Here is a 6,544-nt window from a genome sequence, read left to right on the forward strand (position 1 = left end):
TCCCTACATCAGTTTGTGGTAACAACAATAACATTCAAATACCTGACTGCAGCACAGGAACTCAAGCGCCAAGGAAGGTTCCAAATGCACACCTTCCACCAGGGTGTCAACCTTACGTGGTAGTACTTACTGGAGTTCCCCCATTGAAACCTAATAAAAGAGAGTCCTATGATGAACTAAAAAACAAGACCTTACACTGGCTAAGGGAAAATAGACCTCTTCCCTATACTGTCAATTGCCAAGTAATTCAAGTTCGAAGAGTTAGCTGGCTGGGCTCCAGGCAGAAAGACATTGAAGGGGACTGTATTCTGATTAATTTTAAAGACCCCTCTGTAGCACAACTTGTGTATAGCCAACAACCACGAACGGATAACCGAGGAATTGGAACCTGCGACCTCAGCTATTTTTATCCAATGCAATGTAAGCAAGTCAGCAGAGTCCCTCAACAACTAGGTCTGAGGGATAATAGATATTCATTCTTTGATCCCCCAACCCCGGCTGACAGAATATGCCCACCAAACATGGAAATGGATAAAAATTGGTCATGGTGGGGCCACTGACAAACAATAGAAGGCTATGAACTCAATGGACTATCTCTTTATAGGGTTTGTGTGCATCAGTGGGAATCAAGCACACCACCAAAAAAAGGTACTGGTGCATCGCCCTCCATAACAGAGTCAGCTGAAACAACACGGGTAGGTCACCTGTCTGGAAGAAAACTGGATGGCTTTCAAGAGAGGGATTTGACTGATCCTTGTAGTATTCAGGCTCAAGATATATTACCAGCTTTAAACAAAGAACCCTGGGATCAGGCACGTGGAATAGCGATTACGGAGGAACCCAATGATGGGGAAACATCGAATACAAGCAATAGGCACCCAGTCAAGCTAGTACAAGGAAAGCCTAAACGAGATTTAAAAATCATGTCATGGAACATCGCAGGGTTGTCAAGAAACCTCTGTGATAGAAATTGGAGTTCCTTCTTGGAGGAGCATGACATTATACTCCTACAGGAAACATGGGCAACTAACATTGTACATAGACTTGGCTATAAAGCATTTTTTTGTGGGGCAATTGCATCAGTAAGAGGCAGACCTTCGGGGGGCTTAATAATTTGGATAAGTATATCCTTGGACGTTGTTGTATCACCCTTGTATATTGCTTCTAATGATTTGCTTGGGGTTAAATTAGCCACAAAAGATCTGGGTGATGTCTATATGATAAATGTTTATAATAGACCAAACCCACAAAACAAACAATCAATGGTCATAGAACAACTGAGCAGCTATTTGTGTAATCTAGAGCCAGACGCTAAAATAATCATAGGTGGGGATCTTAATTGCCGATTCGAGCCGATAATGGGGCTCGAAAACTTATTAGAAAATTCAGATAGAGCACATGATATCCCGCCCCTAGATAGTGCAAAGCCAGTAAAATGCACAGTGGCAGCCATGCAGATATATGAACTGACTGTATCTTACGATCTAAGAGCATGTAATGGGCGGTTAGACCCAGACAAGCCAGCCAACAATACATATAGTAAAGGTTTGTCTAAATCTTTGATCGACTTTATGTTGATTTCAACTAATCTTTGGTACCTATTGTTGGCCTTTAAAGTTGTGAATAGATTAGAAAGTGACAATTTTCCATTGCAACTGGGGTTACTACCGGATCCTTTCTTGAAAACTGATAGCGAGTCTGAATGTGAGAGGGAGGTAGCTGAGGTTGCTGTTTCTAACAACAGGAAAGCAATTAAATGGCCATACATCCTAGCAAAGGAAGACACGCTTTTGGGCATTTATAATACTTTCTCAGAAATCATCCCCTTATATAATAATTTAAGGCCAGGATCTGATGATGTCCTAAAAATGCATTACCACTTAGTAGATTCACTAACTCCCCTCCTGAGCAAAACCTGTAATAATAAACAAGGTAATATAAGGAGGCAATTGGAACTGGAGACACCATGGTATAATAAACGGTGCCATCTAGCTAAAACTAATTTAATCATTGCCGTGAAATCTAAAGATCAGAAGAGGGTTAGAGAATGCAGACAACAATATAAAAAACTCTTGTATAATGCCAAAAGGGAATGGGATGATCTAATCTGGGAAGACCTATTGAATGCTGCTAGGAAGCACGACCAATGTACCTTTTGGAACCTGATAGCCAAAAATAATAAAAAAGGTAGCTCCAATAGGAACTTTTTCCTGGAAGAAAAAATCTGGTTTGATCATTTTGTAACTTTATATGATTTGGCTGGGTCACTGTAACACAGCGGGGTCACCTCGACATAATGACTGTAAAGGAGTTGAAAACAGTAAATGGTTAAACACTACCTCTTCCTCTCCACAGAACGTTGAAACAGAGGTAGACACGCAATCCACACACTGGCCCTTTAATTCTGAATGGACTTCGGAGTGGGAGGAGTCTCTTCAGGACACGGAAACCTCATCTGCCGAGATAGATGAATCAAGGGTGTGCTTGTTCACCCAGAGCAAAGAGGGAAGCGAGGAGGAAGACGGAAGGAGAGTGGAGCTAAGGAGGGACGAATATCTCGAGGACGAGCGGAGAGACGAGAAAGAAGACGGAAGAGGAGCGGTGCGACGGAAGGCCGGGTCCGAGGAAAGACAGCCCAAGGACCAAACGGAGGACGACAAAGAAAGAACGCCAGGAGGCCAACGACACCACGAGTCGCCCAGCCATACACCCGGGGGAGGTGTATGGCTTAACCAGGTGCGTGACAAGCTACGGGGTTGGGTCACTCGTAAATAAATAGCATCGGACTAAGCCCGGGATTCCTTTCTCCCTGGTGGTTTTTCCCATACCCTGAGCACAATTACCCTCACCTCGGCCGTTAGAAACAGAGTGTATCACGTGTGTTTGGTCCCTCACTCCCCTCCCTGTGATTCACAACGCAGAACGGATACTGATGCACCGTTTTCTTGCCTTTTGTTTTCCCGGTTCTGCCTACTGAGAAGCAACACGGAAGTAGACGGAGACCTTCCTCGGCGGGCACCCGACCGAGGACGGAGAGCCGCATCTACGGATTCCGGCATCAGGAAAGCAGCAAGGAGCCGCTCTCCCAGACTTCCACGAATTACGAGACAGAAAAGCTCAGACTCATTATATTCTAAAATAAAGCCTAGAACTACTAGAATCAGCGTATTGCCTATTCTTCCCGCAACTGCTACAGTGGTGGAGAATGCGGGCATAGGCACCATCTGCGGAGTTAAGATGGAGACAGTTGTAGATCAGTTAGTAAAAGGGCAAGGACGAATTGAGTGGGTGTTGGAACAACATCTAGTATCCGCACAAGCTGACAGAGAAATACTAAGGAAAGCCATCGAAGAGAAACAGCCCTGGGTAGACCCAGTATCGAGGGGTGGAACAACAGAAAGAACCGTAACCCATGGGACGCCGACCGTGTCTCTACAAAAGTATAGACAGGGAGAAGATCCCGATGCATTTCTATTAAACTTCGAGAGGGCAGCAAGGGCCTGTGGCTGGCCCGTCGCAAAATGGCCATTCTTTTTGGCACCTCTATTAGGCGGAGAAGCCCAGGCTGCTTACCAAGTAGCAAATCCAAGAGGGGACACCACCTATGTAGAAATCAAGAAAATAATCCTCGATCATTTGGGGTTAGATCCCGAGGCATATCGCCTAAAGTTCAGAAAAGAGAGAGGATCTGTAGGGGAAAATCCCAAAACTTTATTTGTGAGATTAAAAATGGCGGCAGATAAATGGCTAACACCTACCACCAGCACGAAAGAAGAAATTCTTGACCGAATATACTTGGAACAATTTCTGGAGGCCCTCCCATATGCAACTCAAAAGTGGCTTCGCCAACACAACAACTTAACAACCACTGAAGCAGTGGAGATGGCCTCATCATTTAACAGGGCGCAACCCAAAAATTTTCCGTTTGAGTTGGAAAGGAAGGGAGCTATAAGAATGGAGAAACCGGTAGCACGAGGAAGAGATACCGCTCGTCCCCGTACATGGAGGAGTGAAAACACGGCAAATACTGGGCCACAATGTTTCGACTGTGGTCAATGGGGACACATTGCCCGGATGTGTCCCAAAAGAAAGAATGAGGAGGAACCAATGGAGGTCGGGTACCTCCCCAGAGCTGTACTGTTTTCCGCAGAGATGGGGGGCTCTTTTAGAGTAAGTGTGAAAGTTAATGGTCATGTGTTGTCAGCTTTATTAGATTCTGGCTGCCGACAGTCGGTAATTCAAACTCCCTATGTAAGAACGGGACAATATGTTTCACAGGGGTTAGTAAACATCAAATGTGTTCATGGGGACATCCGGCCATACCCTATTGCTGACATTGTAATTGAACAGACTGGGGGGGCCCCGCAAACTGTTAGAGTAGGAGTAATGTCCAACCTACCCGAAGACCTCATAATTGGGACGGATAACCCTAGTTTCCTGAACATGTTCAAGGATAAACTCAAAACAGTCTGTCATACAGGGGAAGAAGGTTACAGCCTAATTGAACGTCCGCTTAGACCTAGCCTCCAAGTTAGGGGCTTGACTAGTAACGCGACGTACCCCACTAAAGGTTCGGCGAAAGCAGCCGGTTATGACCTATACAGTGCATATGACTATGTGGTACCTGCAAAGGGGAAGTCCCTTGTCAAAACTGACCTGCAAATTGCCGTCCCCCCCGGGTGCTATGGTAGAATTGCTCCACGATCAGGTCTAGCAGCTAAGCATTTTATTGACGTAGGGGCCGGGGTCATTGACGAGGACTATAGAGGGAACGTTGTAATCCTCCTGTTTAATTTTGATACCGTACCCTTCCAAATAAAAAAAGGAGATAGAGTGGCCCAATTGCTTTGTGAATGTATAGCTGAGACTAAGCTCGAAATACTCCACCAGCTGGAAGACACAGAAAGGGGCTCTAATGGTTTTGGCTCTTCCGGCATTCATTCACAGACGGTGACCTCCCTCTTAACACAGGACCCTTGGGTTATGGATAGAGGTTTTAAATTTGCGCAAATCAGCGATCCCACTCTATTCAACGCATGGGAACAGGCGCATCAGAGAGCTGTCGACTCGAAAAGTTTTCCAGGGTTTATTATTATTGATGACCTATTATACAGAATAGGTGGCGAGGGGCAGCCCGCACAACTATTGGTGCCTGCCTCATTCAGGGAGCAGGTCCTTTTCTTTGCGCACAGCCATCTCGTCGCCGGTCACTCCGGCGCCGAAAAAACTACGCAGAATATACTCAGGCAATTTTTTTGGCCCGGTATTTACAGGGATACCGAATCTTACTGCAGGTCTTGTGAGATTTGCCAGAAAATGAATATGGTTAGACCACAGGCAGTCCCTTTACAACCGCTACCAGTCATAGGCAAACCTTTTGAGAGGGTTGGCATGGACCTCATCGGACCACTGCCTAAAACTAAAAAGGGGTTTCGACACATTTTGGTTGTTGTTGACTATGCCACGCGGTTCCCCGAGGCTTTTCCGTTGTCCGTGGCCAATTCCAGACAGGTCGGTGACAAAATGATTGAGTTGTTTAGTAGGGTTGGTTTTCCGAAAGAGATTTTGACTGACCAGGGCACACCATTTGTGTCTAAATTAATGAAGGAAATTTGTGAGACGTTGAACGTTCACCAGATCCGTACCTCAGTTTACCATCCACAGACGGACGGACTGGTGGAGCGCTACAATCGGACACTGAAATCCACCCTTCGTAAAATGATGGAGGTTAGTGGAGAAGATTGGGACAGGATGTTACCATTAGCACTATACGCCATTAGGGCTCAGAGACAGAGTAGTCTCGGGGTGTCGGCCTTCGAAATGCTTTATGGTCGGCAACCTCGCTCATTGCTGGAAATGACCAGGGATGCCTGGATTAATGAACAGGCAGAGGAGACGAAGTCTACTCTTGAATACGCCAGGGACCTGAAAGCCAAATTGGGTAAACTAAGGGAACTGGCGTTAGACCATCTTGAGATTAGTCAGCATAGACAGCAGACTAATTACGATAAAGGAAAAAAATGGAGACACCTTAATGTTGGTGACTGGGCTTTGGTTCTCCTTCCATCCTCGTCACATAAATTCAAGGCTGAGTGGATGGGGCCATTTAAAGTGGTGGGGGCCATTGGGAGTACTAGTTATAGTTTGCAGGTGACACCACGGAAGCTGCAATCTTATCATATAAATTTGCTGAAGAAGTGGTTGGGTCCTCCTCCTGCGAACGTTCATGTGGCTACTGCTCCCGGATTGGAGGGCTCTACTATTGACATGCTTGTTCATAATGACGAACTACAGGCCCAACAACAGGTAGAACTGAAGGGGACTTTGAAACTTTACGGGGATGTTTTTTCCAACAGACCTGGAAGGACCTCCCTGGCGGAACATTGTATTCACACACCACACAACAAAAAGGTTAGGATTAAACCTTACAGAATCCCCGAAGCCAGACGAAATGCAATTAAAGCCGAAGTTGACGAAATGCTGCGATTGGGGGTGATTCGCCCGTCAAAGAGCGATTGGTCCAGTCCCATTGTGATGGTCCCTA

The sequence above is a fragment of the Lissotriton helveticus genome, chromosome 6, assembly GCF_964261635.1.
Source record: "Lissotriton helveticus chromosome 6, aLisHel1.1, whole genome shotgun sequence".
NCBI classification, from domain to species: Eukaryota; Metazoa; Chordata; class Amphibia; order Caudata; family Salamandridae; genus Lissotriton; species Lissotriton helveticus.